The sequence below is a fragment of the Cyprinus carpio genome, chromosome B3 (genome assembly GCF_018340385.1).
Source record: "Cyprinus carpio isolate SPL01 chromosome B3, ASM1834038v1, whole genome shotgun sequence".
NCBI classification, from domain to species: Eukaryota; Metazoa; Chordata; class Actinopteri; order Cypriniformes; family Cyprinidae; genus Cyprinus; species Cyprinus carpio.
Window position 1 is genome coordinate 26,336,966 of NC_056599.1, and position 14,670 is coordinate 26,351,635.

Sequence of the window (14,670 nt, forward strand, 5' to 3'; positions counted from 1 at the left end):
CAAATTAATTGCAAATAAATGTAATAATAAAGCCAGGGCATGAAAATATTGCAGGTATTTTTCTTGAATCAAATTAACTGTGATCGAGTCCTCAAGTCAGCTGACCTCTTTTGATTAGTTAGAGCTTTGTGACTATAAGGGTCAAATGAGGTCTGTGCAGCACTGAACGTGATACATAATACATCTGAAGAAGCCAGGATACTCTTCTAGACTTCTCATCTGCATTTAACTACAGTGCCTTGTTCTCTTGTGACTAAACCACAGACCAAGCTGTGATTCCATCACATTGTGAATTCTGGACTTTCTCTCTTGCTGAGAGCAGTATGCTAAAAACAACAGCACTACCGTCTCATGCTTGTTTGTTTCTACTAGGCTCCTCAAGGAACTATGATCCTCCCAGTGCTATTGTCTGTAAGTAAACATAATATGAGGAATTCAGATAAGAGCTGTTAAATTGCAGATGATATGGTTTTGGTAGACCTGTCAGATTGCTCAGAACATTTGACATTTTATTGACCTCTTGGTTTCTAAAATCACACTACGTAGCTCTGGCCACAGTGAAATATCACTGGTTGAAAGTACCACAACACACAGCTATATATTAAAATTCTAATATTTTTTGATCGGCTGTAACACCACAGTTTCACTTTCGTTGTGGACAGATGAAATGCTAAACATACAGATTTTAATATCTGTAAATCTGTAATATGAACAATGTCCACAGCAAAAACCATCTAGGAATTAAAAAGTCCAAAAAACATCTGGTGCCTAGGCTCAAAGTAAAAACTAGCAAAAAATAAATAAATAAAAAAAAAAAGATATTTTTTTTTAGGTATATATATAAAAAAATTATATTTTTTTTTAAATATATATTTATATATATATATAATGTGTTTGAAAATAGAAAGCCTTTGTTTGAAGCTTTGTGGCCTTACTGAGCAGATTGATGTGAAGGAGGCTAAGAAAATAAAATACACAAACAGTACACTCCTCAAATACCTTGAACCTCTACCTTCAGGGAAGAGGCAGATAATTCCACATCTCAATAAAACAAATTACAAAGGCATTTTTTCATTCCAGTAGCTGTAAGCCTTTAAATAAGGACAATGCCTGACTCTGGTGCATCGTGGGGTTACTGAGTGCACATCGTCAGTCCTGATTTAATGGGGCTATATTTCATTGACTAAATTATACTTTGTCTAGTATTTGTCTTACTGGTTATAATGTGCAATAAATTGTATTGTATTTAACATTTTATAGATTTATCCTGGAATTTTTTGTTTGATGGAATTTTTAAGGGTGTAGATAACGTCTCTAGTTCTCATCTATCTCAGTTTGCTCATTTAAAAGCACAGTTTACTAGCAAAACTGAAATGAATATCACAAAATATTTCTATAATATACACAAATCTTAATTAGGAAACTACTTACAGTACAAATTAAGTATGCACTATAATATTAGTGGGAAAAAAAGAAAAAAAAAAAAAATAAAAAAAAAAATATATATATATATATATATATATAGTATGAGGTAATACCGTTTATTTTGATATAGCCTACAGTAGTTTGATACGAGCAGATTTGAAAAATATAGCGGAGGAGACTGAGCTGCTGAGGAGAAAGTGCATAATTCAATTTGTTCTATACATGTGACAGGCTTTATATGAAGGGCTTTAAAAAACTTGTAAGATATAGTATAGTTTATAGTTTCATATAGTTTAAAGCAGCTTGCCATGTCAGATTCTCTGAAAGAAAAGCTGTGTGTGCCGCTGACAGAGAAGCTACTCACACTGTTTAATGTGTCTGTAGAAAAAATATTTGTAATTGGACAATAAATATGACATATGTAGAATTTTAAACCTACAAGTAAGTGTATTTGTGTGATAGCACTAACTGTAAAGTGACTGTAATGGGGTAATCAAAACAGCCCTTTTACTCAATTAGTCTGTGCTTTTTTATTATTTTCATTTTTATTTTAGTGAATTTAACTTCTGCTTTAAAAGCATCATTTTTGTTTTTAGATTGCAATGTTACAATGTTAGAACATAATGTGATTTTAAACCTTTATTGCACATAATTACATTTACTTTATTTATTTTTCATAGCCTTTAAATGCATTGTTTTGTTGGACAACATTGGGCAGGATGTTAAATATATATATTTACATTATATATAAAATACAGATTTTTAAAATTCAAATACAAAAGCGTAGAAAATACAGATATATACCGTATGCCGCAAATCAGACAAATAAAATCCTGAGATATGAATTTTTGCTCATATCGCCCAGCCTTAATACCCTCAGAACAAGACAATCAATAACATGCACATATGCAGGAATTTAGTTTACCTCTTATCTCAAGCTCCCTGTTACCATTTACGAACAGGAACTTCTGGAGAGGAAACCTGGAAAACCTGAACATTTGGAAGACAGAAAGAGAGGAGAGAACTATATGAGTATTTTTGTCTCATCTCATACAATTTTTGAGCGATGACAAAAAGGAAAAACATAGAGAAGTAAACATTTCTGTATGAGGAAGTTTAAAAATGCACTCCTATTCAATTTCATAGAGATACATAAACTGAACATGTGAAGTAAGAATACAAGGGGTTGCTAAGCTCTGTAAGAATGTTACTTCCTCTCAGTCTGCCATTCTGTCCTCAGAGGAAAAGAAAATCTAAGAGAGAGAAAAGGAGGAATATGTCTCCACTGACAGCTGAAGCATTTAATGAGTTCAGTCTTGATCTAAGGTTACTGGATACCTCCACAGCCCAGGAATGCTGAATGAGGAAACTGAAGGACACACACACACACACACACACTTACGATAGGCAGAATCCTCTGGACAGAGAATAATCAGCTGATTGGATATGTAAAATGAATACTCATATTGAATCACTTGAGTATAGTGAAAAAGTTATTACTTTCCATAAAAAAAGAAAAATATCCAGTGGTAGGATTTGGTACATTCTGGAGTTTCTGTGAACTATGACAATGACTTTCTCCCTTCTAAATCAAAAATACGACCATGCTTCAGTCCATTTTGGCTGTGCATTGTGTCTGCACTGTGCAAGATGTGAGCAAGGTTTAAAATTAACACCTGCCAAGCACCAAAAGTAAATAAAGTTACTCGCCAGTTGGCTGGTAACTTTATTTAAAATGATGTGGTTTAAATCACATTGTAAGAACGAGAGTCAACCCTTGCTTATGTAAGAGACAAACATGATTTAAATGAAACTTTCTGCTTAAAAAAACACATGTGCCTTTTAACAACTTCCTACTCTAGGATGTCTAAAGTATTTTTTTCTCTCCAGAGATCCATGTGGCAACAAATATGTGGAATAAAATGTCACATTCACCATCCAAAATGAGCAGGAATAAAAGCACAGTATGTCTTCACATTTTAGTGCAGTTTCACTAACAGATGGAGACCAGCTTGTTTACGATGCTGAAAGTGATACAATGACCTGCACGGTTTATCACTAATATACAAGGAGAAACAGCTACAAAATTGATTTAAAGATGTTTAATGTATATAATTATCTTCGCCTGTGTTCCTGCTAATCAGTTTTGACTATGGCAAGTGGTGTTACCAAGCATATTCAAGAGACTGATTATACTGCAAGTCAGGAATGTTGTGAAAATCAATGAAATTATGTGTGCAGTTTCTTCTCCTTTGCCTCATTCAAAGTACAATTCATTTTCATTATGTGGATAAAATCAGACAGAAAATTAAGATACAGATTACTCCCTTAATTCAGACAAAACACTCCTTTAGAATAAAAAAAATTATATTTTGATCAGCTATTGACCACTCGATCGACACCTTCCCTTTGGCCATGTTTGGGGCTTTGCCGTGAAACCCAAAGGAACAGATTCTTGCACTTTTTCAACACAACTGACTTTAGAAAGCCAGTCGGGATTAGACCCCATGGGCAGGATTACGTAATCTCACAGAGAACGAATTGTCGTTTGACAGAGGTCATGGTAAGATAAGAAGGAATCCATGTAGAAAACCATGCGCGACAGATGTTAATGAGGTGAGGAGGGGAAGCTTGTGCGTGATCTGATGTGATAGAGTTAAAAACATAAACATTTGTGTGTGTGAGTGCTTGTGAGGAGGAACAGATAAGCAGGGAAGAGAATACAAACACTGCTTTAGATGGCAAAGTGGCATTTATATGCAGTGTTATCTGGTGACGAAGTTTATACAGAGTGAACTGGCACACATATTAACACAAAAACACTCATCCGACACTTCACGGGCTGCTAGAAGGGCCGAGGGCAATTTTCTTAAGGGGGCAATGTTCAAACAGCCACAAAAGCACACACCATCTGTGTATGCATTTATTCACGGCTGCACACAGACAGCCCTGAAGCTGTCGCGTCAGTCACACTGTGCAAATACTTTCAAGCAGATATCCAAAAGAGCATTCCTCACTCTCTCGAACTCTTCCATCCCTCCAGCTATAAAGGCTAATATGATGAGCCAAGGCCAAATCAACCCCCCCACCATTTCCCTACTAATAGCTTGCTTTCTCTACGGGAGGATGAATAAAAGCATATTTATGGCCAGTGAGTATATAGCAGTCCTGACAGCAGGGAGGGACTGGTGCCAGCTGACCTTATGCAACAGAAACACACACACACACACACACACACACACACACACACACACACACACACACACACACACACACACACACACACACACACACATTCCAGGCTCAGTCCTCTTCAGATGTAGGTCTTCTCATCCTGGGAGTAAACAAGCCTTTTTCACTCTCAACCTATTGACAGAAATTAGACTAATGGTGCACAGAATAAAAAGAAAAGTGAATCAATAAAAGTGTACTTTTCGCTTTAAAGGAATAGTTCAGGCATTATGTTCTCGTTTCTGAAATCTTATGATATTCTTTTCTTCCAAAGACCACCAATGATGATAAGAGAACAGTGAATAGTGACCAGCAGCTACCAAAAAGACCTAAATGAACCATAAAAATAACATAAAAGTATACGACTTGTGTGCTATCTTCCAAGTAACTTTGTATGAGGATTTTACTAAAATTAAAAGTAACATACTCAAAATCATATTATACTTTTATTATTGGTTTAGTTGAATATGAAATTTAAATTATTTTTTATATGTACTGTAGATTTGTTTTAATATAACAATTTATGTTATATTATGTAATGTCCTGTCCATGCTTTATAATGGCAGTTAATATTGGAGGGTCACTCTCCCATGAACGTTTAGGACAGTTAGCGGAAGCTACAGATTATGGTTTATAAAGTTTTAAATACAGTATGGACATTATTCTTACAAAAATGCATCAATTCGCATTAGAAGGACTTTATTAATGGCCCAAAGCTGTGTGGAGCAATTTTTATGATGGACGGATGCATTTTTTTGTCTTTAAAATCTCAACCACCTTTCACTGCCATTATATTTTTAATATAACTGATTGTATTTGTCTGAAAGAAGAACGTCATGTATACTTAGGATGGCTTGAGGGTGAGTACTGTAAATCATAGGGTAATTTGTATTTTAGTGTGAACTATTCCTTTAATTCCACTAGTGAAATTCATTTATGAATATGCGAGATGTGAGTAATTAGTAAATAATAATTCAAATGATTTTTGACTTCAAAAGACATTGATTATATAACAGCAGCCAAATGAGCTACTGTTATGGTACTTTTATGATGTTGTTTGCTAATTGTGGAGTTTGATCGCTCGTCACCATTCACTTTCATTATACAAAAAGAGCAGAGTGAACATTCTGCAAATTATCTTTTTTTGAAGTTGCATTAAAAAAAGACTGTCATACAGAGGGTACAGAATTAAATTTTTTGGGTGAACTATTCCTTTTAAATTTAGTTTTTCTGAATGAGCAAGTGCAACACTTCTTTCTGCCAATAATTAAGGAGAGAGTTTGTTCAGGAAAATCCACTAATCTCATATAAAAACAAACCATCCCAGTTAAAGGCACAACAGAGCACAGTAATAAATATGGATACGATCCCTTATTTAGAGGGAGAGAAGCATGATGAGAACAACCAAAAGAACCGAAAGACCTATTTCAACAAGTCACACTGACAGGAAGGAAGATAGCCATAGAAACAAAACAATACACATAAATGCCCACAAATGCTGCAATTTCTCTGACTTCATCCAGGCTTCTTCCACATTAAATACATTAAAGTGTCAGGAGAGATTAAACAAGAAGAACAAAGCAGTGACACAAAAGAATGTAGCTTAAAATATATATGGTCTGGATTAGGGGTGGGCGATATACTGGTAGACACGATTAAGCAGTAGAGATTTTGGACTATCGTCTCTATCGCAGTTACACACTCACGTGACATTGCTGTGCTACAGTACATGGTCATGAAAACATATCGTTTGCTGTTTAAAAACAACCCATTTTAAGCCGTTGAAACACAATCAGCAGCGAAAGAGAGCTCATTTTGCAGAAACTGTTTCTGAGTGCTGTCAGAGAGATGCATGCACGTGAAGACAGTGCTCATAGAGTATTGATTTATTTTTACCACTTTATAGGCCAAAATGACCATCTTTGCAAGTATCCTCGTAAACACAGTAATTTAGGTCTTAAGTGAAAGCAAACAGCTAAGAATGAAAACACGTGTGACTGAATCACTTTTGTAACTGTAATAAGAAATATATATATATATGTGACTGAATCACTTTTGTAACATATATATATTTCTTTTGTAACTGTAATAAGAAATATATATATATATATGTTTTTTTTATATTTTTTGTTGTTTTTCTTATTTATTTGTTCTACTGTAGTTTTTGCCCTTATAATTTGTAATTCGATGTTTTTTTATTTATTGTTTTTAGCATTTCTTATTTTTTTGTTCTACTGTATTTTTTGTTGTTTTAATTTGTATTGAGTTTTTGTTTTATAGGCTATTAGTTTTTTGATTTGTTTTTTGTTTTTGTGATATCGACACTGTTGACAAGAATTATGAAATTCAAGTGGTATCAAAAATGTTGATATCATAAAGACCTTACAGTATTTCAAGAAAAAAATAACTATATTGTGATATATATCGCTACCATGAACTAAAATTACTCATATCGTGATATAATATTTTGTTCATACCGCCCACCCCTAGTCTGTATTATAGTCTAGATATGGTCTAGATATCAAGATTACAAGAAAATTAAATAAAAATCTTGAGAAAACAAGGTTATGTTGAAATCATAAGAACATGTGGTTCACGACACAGCTGTGAAAAGGAAAGGAAAAGTTGAAATTCACATAAATTTTGAACTTCTGTAAAATGTGACTGTCCACAAAATTAATTTTAAATCCATGTAGAATATATGAAGACAATTTACTCACGCAGCTAAAGGTTACAATTGACAAAACCGAACAGAATCTGTGTTGTTTGTGTGTGTTCAGTATCATTAGTCTAAATCCTGATTAAAAGGTCAGTCTATGTGAGCTAACACAGGCAGTGACTCAGGCCTGTGTAAATGCCTGTGTGTGAGCTGATGTGTGTGTGTGTGTGTGTGTGTGTGTGTGCACACCATCTGCCACTGCATATCTGATCAAGTTAGACAAACCCTCCAGAGTCGCCCTCATGACATCTATAAATACCTTGGTCTCTAAAATACCCTAAACCAATATACAACCAAGATTATTTCTTAGATTGACAAGAAAAAGTCAGAAAAACTTACTACCGATGCACAGGAATGACTATATGATGCATTTGGTGAAGATTAATCTGTGATAATGTGAGCATCAAACTTCCTGTGCAGGTAACAATAGCAACCGACTCAACTGCTGTAACTGCCACGCCTACCACTAACCTCTGGTTGCCATGACAACGCGGTTCTTGTGAAAGGTGCATTAGGCCTAGAGGCTATGAGCCGGTCACAGCAACTCACAAAGAATACAACACACTCAAGAAAACATGAATGCTTACAGGCAGTGTCTTTCTTTGTTAGGATGTGCATGAAAATAAATGACATATTATCATGTTTTAATGAATCCGCTCAGATTACCTGCATTTTATATCCATTAGCACACAGTGTGGAATCTGCTTTTCACATTTTTATGCTAATGCACGAAGATAGAGTGAAATAATAAGGGGGTCGCTGGAATAATTTTGGGCCCTTATGAGTGAAGAGGAGGGTCGAGGGAAATAATTTTCCCCTGGTGGTGAATTAGCACTTGGATCACGGGGTCAGTCAATAATGGTTGCAGATTTTTGTCAAAAACAACAACAACAACAACAAAAAACTTACTGACACTGACCATCAAGACAAAATAATTACTGGATTTATAAAAATGACCGCATTCAAAAGTTTACATGCCCTTGAATCTTAATACTATGTGTAATTTCCTGGACGATCCAAGACTGTTTTTATATTTTGTGATGGTTTTTCATGAGTCCCTTGTTTGCCCTGAGCAGTTCCTCCAGCTCCTGCACATTCTTTGGTTTTCCAGCATCTTCTGCATATTTGAACCCTTTCCAAAAATGACTGTTGATTTTGAAATCCATATTTTCACACTGAGGATAACTGAGGGACTCATACACAACTATTAAAAAAGGTAAAAACATTTACTGATGCTCATGAAGGCAACACAATGCATTAAAGCCTCGTTCAGACTGTCAGCCCAAATCCGATTTTGTGCGCATCCAGATAGAATCTGATTTGAATAACTGATTGTCCACAGTCCACACAGTGTATCGCAACTCTTCATAACCAATTTGTGTGTCCATAAGTGCTCTTTCGTTTTACTGAATGTGCGTTGGTTACTATGGAAATGCCGTTGCGTTGTTATGTATACGCTAAAAGGGGAAGTCGTGGCCTAGTGGTTAGAGAGTTTGACTCCTAACATGAGTCAAACTCTCTAACCACTAGGTTGTGAGTTCGAGTCTCGGGCCAGCAATACCACGACTGAGGTGCCCTTGAGCAAGGCACCGAACCCCAAACTGCTCCCTGGGCATCGCAGCATAAATGGCTGTCCACTGCTCCGAGTGTGTTTTCACGGTGTGTGTGTTCACTGCTGTGTGTGTGCACTTCGGATGGGTTAAATGCAGAGCACGAATTCTGAGTATGGGTCACCATACTTGGCTGTATGTCACTTCACCTAAAACAGCAATACAGATATTGTCTTACAACATGACAACATGTTGCCGTCGCACTGGATTATTATGGATTTCGTCTTATGAGGCAGCATCAGAGACGCAGGAAGCTGGAATGTGCGACTTTATTCCGTGCTGCCATCTCCGCTGGTTTCATCACTCAAAGAGGTGAGCATACTAGCAGTATATTGTCTTTTTCCACTTAACTTACAGTTCACAACAACACAAGCTTGTTTCTGCAAAGACATCTGACGTGTTTATGTTTTACGTGGCGCGAGAATGTGAAAAAGCTACGCTGAATCAGATCTGAGCGATCAGACTGAAACGGATTTCCAGGAATGTGATTTGAATAGGATTCCAAACCACATACGAATGTAGCTCCAAACGGATTTGCACGAATCGGATTTCATGTAGTTCGTTGGCATTCGGACTATCTAAATAAGATCAGATTTCAATCGGATTTGGGCTGACCGTCTGAACAAGGCTTAAGAGCTGGGGATGTAAACTTTTGAACAGGATGATGATGTGTAAATTCTTCTCATTTTGTTTAACGATCATATTTTTTTCATTTAGTATTGACTTCAGAAGCTACATAAATACTTACATGTTTCCCAGAATACAAAATAAGTACAATTTATCCTGAACGTTCAACTTAAAAAAAAATTTGATTACATATTTCTATAATTGGTAACACTTGACCAATGTGGTAACAGGGACCAATTCTGACTATTAACTAGGCTAGTGGCTTATTAGCAGGCTTAATAACATCATATTGGCCGTTTATTAGTAATTATAAAGCACATATTAATTGCCTTATTCTGCATGATCATATTTTAAATCCCTTAACCTACCTTGCTAACTACTGAGGCGAAAGTTGTAGTTAATAGTTTAGTTAGTCCCCAAACTAAAGTGGGACCATATAATTACAAGGCAGCCTTTTGTGATTTTGATAATCAAACTAAACCAAATCACGTTCTCAGGCATCGTTAGAATTCATATAAAAATGTTACCGCCTAACTGGTGTGTTTACGTCCAGGAAGCCATTCATGCATACAAGCCCATTCAGACGAGCTTTATATATAACACACATCAAAAAGACTGGAACATCTCTAAAGTGCACCACAAACACACACACATTCTGTGTCTGCTGAAAAAAAAAAATACAGAGAACATGGCAGTACGAAGGTTAAGTGCTTAAACTCACTGAACCCTTAGACCAGACAGAAAGACACACTCACACAGACATATTGTACACAATATGAACAGCTTGAAGTGCTCTGTGAAGAGATTACATTAAAGCACAGGAGGAACAAGAGGACAGACGTGTCATTCACTCTTTTACTGGGTTCCAAGAGCCTCACGGTAATGCATTCCCTGTAATCAACACACAAACACATGAAATAATGCCAAAACGGGGAAATTATTAGCCTATTATTTTAAATCATCAATGATTAACGACTATCTAGCTGAGCAAAGTCATTCATATCATTGTATGTTGACTTATTGATTCTGCTGCACTGTTCCCAGTTCATCTGAAACACTTAAAAGACAACGTACACAATTACGCAACATGTGCAGGGCTCTCTCGGGCCCCATTAAGACCAAGGCTAAAGTGGTTGTAATGGGGATGTTCATTCATTCATTTAATTTGTCAAGCAAATGGATTGTTTTCTTGGGACTAGGTGGATAGCAACATCACAGTGCTTGAAGCTGGGTGGATGCATATATCTGTGATATATTCTGTTTCATATTATATCACCATTTATAAACACAAACTGGTTGTAGATGATCATCACAGACTCCGTACATTCATCTGTACACAGCAAAGTGAACTACACTTGTTACACTCGTCGTATCTATGTATGTTTTGCATATTACCAAACAAAACAGATTAAAAATAATTAAATGTATATACACTATACACATTTCAGCAGCTTTTTCAAACATAATTTTTCAATAACTACTTAAGTCAGATCACAAGTCAGGGTGCACTAAACAGCTGCAAGGAGGTAACCATAGCAACGGTGGGCTACTTTCTGTTAGGATCAATACTGGCCAGTGAATTGACAAAGGACAAGCCGCAGCATAGATGCATGGCTGCCCACTGCTCCGGGTGTGTGTTCACGGTGTGTGTGTGTGTGTGTGTGTTCACTGCTGTTTGTGTGCACTTTGGATGGGTTAAATGCAGAGCACGAATTCTGAGTATGGGTCACCATACTTCGCTGTATGTCGCGTCACTTCACACTTCACTTCAAAAAAAAAAAAAAAAGAAAAAGAAAAGTAATAGAAAAAAAAACATAAGTCACTGAATAATACACACACTTATACTTACACAAAAATAATTACTAATTTAGCTTAATAATAAAATAGTTACTAATAATTATCAATTAATTAAATTAATTATATAAATAAATAATAATAAAATATTATTATTGAAATCAAATTGGCTTCTACTCAATTTTTTTTTTTTGGTCAATCAAGCAGTTTTGGTTTTAAATTGCTGAATGTTTTAGGCACCGGGACAAGACTATAATTTAGTTCTGTAAACAAAGAATTAATATAATATTGGAAATAGGGTTGTCTAAGATAAGATTGTGCTAATCACAGATATTAGTTAAAAAAAGGTCACAGAATAATTCCCTCATTAAATTAATACCTATACGAATATAATTTATAATTTAATATAATAATAAAATAATTACTAATATTATCAATTAATAATATTAATAATAAAATAATATATAAATATTTCTTCTACTCAATATTTTAGTTTAGTTTATTTTTTATTTTTTTTCCGGTCAAATGCCGTTTTGGTTTTAAATTGCTGAAATGTTTTAGGCGCCGGGACGACTATAATTTTGTTCTGTAAACAAAGAAAATGTCAATGAATATGGCTGAGCAACATGGACTTTGAAAGCACACTGTTGTCTGTCTGACAGGAAGGGCCTCAGCCAACTGAGAAGCATATCAGTGACATTTATGAGACCTATGATACTGTTTATTGGGATGCTGAGGTTGACTGTGCCAAAAGCTGTGCTTTAATAGCCAAATTATCTTCATTAGCTCTAAATTTAAACCTTGGGAGTGTTCTGGGAGAAGAGCGTCAGATGTTTAGCAAGACTGGTATGAGGCGCGTGTCTCTGTGCATTTGTGTCTGCTGATCTATTAACAGGTCCTTTGTGAAGCTTATTTTGAACCACACACACTTTTTGACTGCACAAGATCATGTTCCTGTGTGTTAGGGTCTAGTGTATGTGTATGAGGGGGAAAACAGACGTCTGTGGTACCATGAGTGTGTTCCAGTTTCACTGTCTGGGCTATATTAACCATCACTGACCTCTCACAGATCAATCTATAGAAACTTATTCAATCACACCTGTTAGCTTTTAAATAAAATCAAGACAAACTGAGGATTTCATAGTTTTGCCATAGCGTTTCACTCCAGAGCAACTGTACTGAACTATAGACAGCTTTCGCAAGATGATCCAGTTCAGTTTAATGGAAAATACAAATGTACTGTATATACAATTCTACACACATACACTTCTAACAAAGGCAAACAAACTGCCATTTTCCCTGAGAAAACTCAAGTTTAGTGCACTTTCAAACTTCAAGAACATGCAAAGCCTGATTTGAGTACATTGCAGAATGGATGTTAAAAATAGAGAAGCAAGCTAGTCAGAAAATGAGGGAAGAAAGTGAAATGGAAATTGTGCTGTCTGGACATGAGAGGTGTAGAACAGACTGAAGTCTGCAGGAATGAGAGCTGTTAAGACGAAATGATCAATAAGTAACTTCCTAACTACTGGTTGCCATAGAAAAGTCTAAAAAGCGTGCCGGAGACAGGGACAGAAAAAGAAACTGACACACACACATACGGCGAGTCTTCAGCGTTAGCCACTTTTATGCTCCAGGGCTTGATTTTTATTTAATCTAACAGATTTCATCATTTATTTTTGCTACTTTTTAAGCAACTTTTCACAGACTTTTAAATATATAATTACATAGATGAGCATGAATATTTACAAGAGCATGTTTGATATAAAATGAGATGAAAAAAAAATCAGAAAATATATGTATCATTTATTTATTGTGCAGAAATTTATTACACTGTATTTTGCCAAATTATGCAAAAAGCATAAAAATAAATAATAAATATGTATTTACTAGACATAAAATGTTAGCTTTTAAATGAGCAGTAATGAGTCAGCCTTTTTATTGAATTTTTTTTTAAAATTGCCATTACACAATTCTATCAAACACAATACATGATTTAAAATGTGTTGACAATGGCACTGTGATGCATTATTTTACACTATTAGACATGATTGGCAGGCAAATTAAATATACTAGTGAGAATGTGAGAGTTTGCCTTCCAGACGTTCACAGGGCCAAAAGTGCCCATAGTTCAAAAAACAGACATAGACAACTTGTACACCACAATATACCTCTAACCGCAGATGCTAACCAATCGCTCTTCCTACATTTTTCATAATCTCTCCAGAATGACTAAAAGAAGCAGTACAGTTTCAGCAAACACACAGTGTCTTCCACATCCTCCTTCAACTTTGGTGTGTGAAAAACATGGTTTTCAGAGTGTAATAAAAGAAAAAGAACACTTAATACACATTTCATAAGACTGACCACCAACTTCCAGTTAAGAAAAGAAAAAAAAAAAAGACACATGGGATCCAAAGATTTAAAACCACAATGAAAAACTGAAATTCAAAATATGATTTAAAGAGAAAGCATTTTGAGCATTTGAATAATAGCTCAAGATGCATCATCTCAAATCATGCTGGAGAAGGTTTGACACAATCTTGTGGAGTTCATGCAGCTTGAGTGCTGCTGTCATTAAAGCACATTTTAAAACTTTTGCCTCAGTATTTTCACTAAATAGCTAGTAATGGGGTGGGGAGGGTTAATAAAAATGCAAAAACAGCTGATTTGCATAATTGCTAGATCATCAAAAGCTGTGTGTTTTTCAGTATTACTGTCTATAACGTATGATGTTGTAAATTGTTGTCATGTAAAGGAGGAACAAAGAAAATGTGGATTTGAGGGTCCCAGTCAAACCACAAGACAACCGTTTTAGTCAGCAGTGCCAGCACACCACTTCTGTTCTCTCACATACATAGGATACACATTTGTACACTCAATACAGACACACAGAGACTTCTTTAAGTAACCTTACAATTAAATATGCAAACAGATACTAAAAAAATAGATACTAAAGCAAAGTAACTAGATTTAAATAGAAAAAGTGGGCCTGTGTAAAACTCACTTTCACTCTCAGAAATAAAAGGTACAGAAGATGTCACTGGTGCAGTACCTTTTCAAAGGGTACACTTTTGTACTTAAAGGGTCAACATTGGTATCTCAAGGGTACATATTAGTTCCTAAAAGGTACAAAAGTGTACCTTTTGAAAAGGTATTGCCCCAGTGACAGCTTTTGTACTTTTTTTCTGTGTGTAGGGTTGTTGCTAATCAGTTGTTGTGGTCTTCCAGGTGCTTTCTAAGTGTTTGCACACAAGTATGATA

The 14,670-nt window shown here is 35.5% G+C and overlaps 1 protein-coding gene across 1 annotated transcript in view; it reads right to left on the reverse strand.

Moving 5' to 3' along the window:
* Positions 1-14,670, reverse strand: part of LOC122136803 (signal transducer and activator of transcription 5B-like) — a 51,071-nt gene that overhangs the window by 7,564 nt on the left and 28,837 nt on the right. Inside the window, exon 2 of the mRNA XM_042721395.1 lies at positions 2,351-2,415. The gene's annotated coding sequence lies outside the window, so the exon portion shown is untranslated. The remainder of the gene's footprint in view (positions 1-2,350; positions 2,416-14,670) is intronic.